Source organism: Sinocyclocheilus grahami, unplaced genomic scaffold, assembly GCF_001515645.1.
Source record: "Sinocyclocheilus grahami isolate Dianchi unplaced genomic scaffold, SAMN03320097.WGS_v1.1 scaffold550.1, whole genome shotgun sequence".
Taxonomy (NCBI): domain Eukaryota; kingdom Metazoa; phylum Chordata; class Actinopteri; order Cypriniformes; family Cyprinidae; genus Sinocyclocheilus; species Sinocyclocheilus grahami.
In genome coordinates this window covers 267797-269610 of record NW_015505729.1, presented here as the reverse complement: position 1 = coordinate 269610, position 1814 = coordinate 267797, and the positions used below count along the sequence as shown (strand labels likewise).

The 1814-nt window shown below is 35.8% G+C and overlaps 1 protein-coding gene across 1 annotated transcript in view; it reads left to right on the top strand.

The window, feature by feature from the left end:
- The window catches only part of csmd2 (CUB and Sushi multiple domains 2), a 294566-nt gene that overhangs the window by 38935 nt on the left and 253817 nt on the right, over positions 1 to 1814 (top strand). The window lies entirely within an intron of this gene.

The window sequence follows — 1814 nt, the reverse complement described above, 5'->3', positions numbered from 1 at the left end:
ATTATTATTTATTTATTTTTTTTAAGTGGCACCAGTGAAAGTGCTGGCTCACTTTGTAAATAAAGAAAAATAAAAAATAAAAACAACTTGTTATATATATAAAATCAGTTTTAAACGTTTTTTATCATTGTAATTATTTATTACTTATTTTATAATTTTTATATAAATAAACATTTATTTATGGTAACGAGCAGGTTTTAAATTATGGACATTATTTGACAAAAGGGCAGGCTGTAGGAAAGCATTTGAGTGCATAGAATTTCATAATTCTTTGGTAAGGTAGATTAGCATGTGGTCCATCAATTGTTTGTTTGAACATTAACATTGAAGGCCACTTCTCCAACCTGACCCAGATCTTCCAGCAGAGCTGCAGATGAGGGATGGCATTGTTCTTGGCAGTGGGCAGCCAGTGCCGCTTCCCACCTGCTGAGAGTCTTCTGGATGTTTTTGCAGAGTAAACTGGGCTAATGGTGTGCAGCAGCATAAAGGCCTGCAGAGGACTGAGATGAGGCCTGGGGCAGGATACAGGCATTAAGGGTCACAGGAAGTGCCTGATGTGCTCCTATTAAGGTGCCATATCAAAGTCCTTTGCTGAAACAAGATCTGCAGCTGAAATGGCAAGTTAGAAACAAGCCCAAGTTCTTTTTGAGATATTATACCGTAGGTAACACCAGAGACATGTTTAAGAGATGGACCACTTGTAGAACTATAAATGGGAGATAACTCACTGTAAAATTTTATATGGTGGCTGTAGGAATGCATTTGAGTTTGGGAAGCAAACTTGATATAATTTATACTTATTTGAAATTCATTGAAATATAATGTTGACAAATTATTTTAGAGATTTGTGAACAGCTTCCAGTGAGAATTTCCAAGATGGCCACTGAATGAGCTAACTTGCCTGAAAGGGATTTTGGCACCATGTCATTTTGTTTTCATTGCTCTGGGTATTTTCCTTGTAGATATGTTTGCGTTTTCAGTGGGTTGTGTGTGAGTGAAATTTCACTGTGCCCTTTCATTTTTCTCACTCCATGACTGGCAGAGTATTTCATCATAACTCAAATAAAGAGTGAGCTTTGGTTTCATTGCTGTGCAAATGGTTGTATCTTACAAATGAAATGACATGAGGATGAGTAAATGATGGCAGCATTTTCATTTAAGCCTCAATAATAAGGATCTAGCTCCGAAAATGTTCACCGTCTCCAACACAAAATAAAATAATATATTCTTCTAACATAGTTTCCATTAAATGTAATTTTCTTTTTCTTTTCTTCATTTTTTTTTTCTTTCCATAAAGAACATATGCAACAAACTGGTTATACAGCTATACAGTTATTCAAGTTATACAACTAAAATATACATTTTGCTGGGAGACTGAGGCATGCGGTGTAAAATACGATGCTACTGATTAGTGGTTATTTTTTGGGGACAGCAGACATTCCTTTTTGGTGAGACCTGTTTTTGAGAGAAACTTTTCTATATGATGCATGCAATTGACCAAGGTCACTGCTACTACTACAAAAGTAAAACCTACTAGTAGTAAACTTGGTTTCAAACAGTGCACAAGCCACTTTATAAAGCTTAGTTTCTCTGCTTCCTTGGAAATAAGTGGAAATACAGTAGAAAGAAACAATAATACAGGCTAAAATAAATGATTTAATTTGACTTGAAGAAATCTATTTGTTTTGGTTGAAGGCATTAGAGTCTTTCAGTGACCCTAGTGGATTATTTCACCAAAAACATTTTGCTCTGTAACATTGCTTGCAGGATAAGTTTGAGATACCCCCCCCCCCCCCTCCGCCCTTTTATGTGTC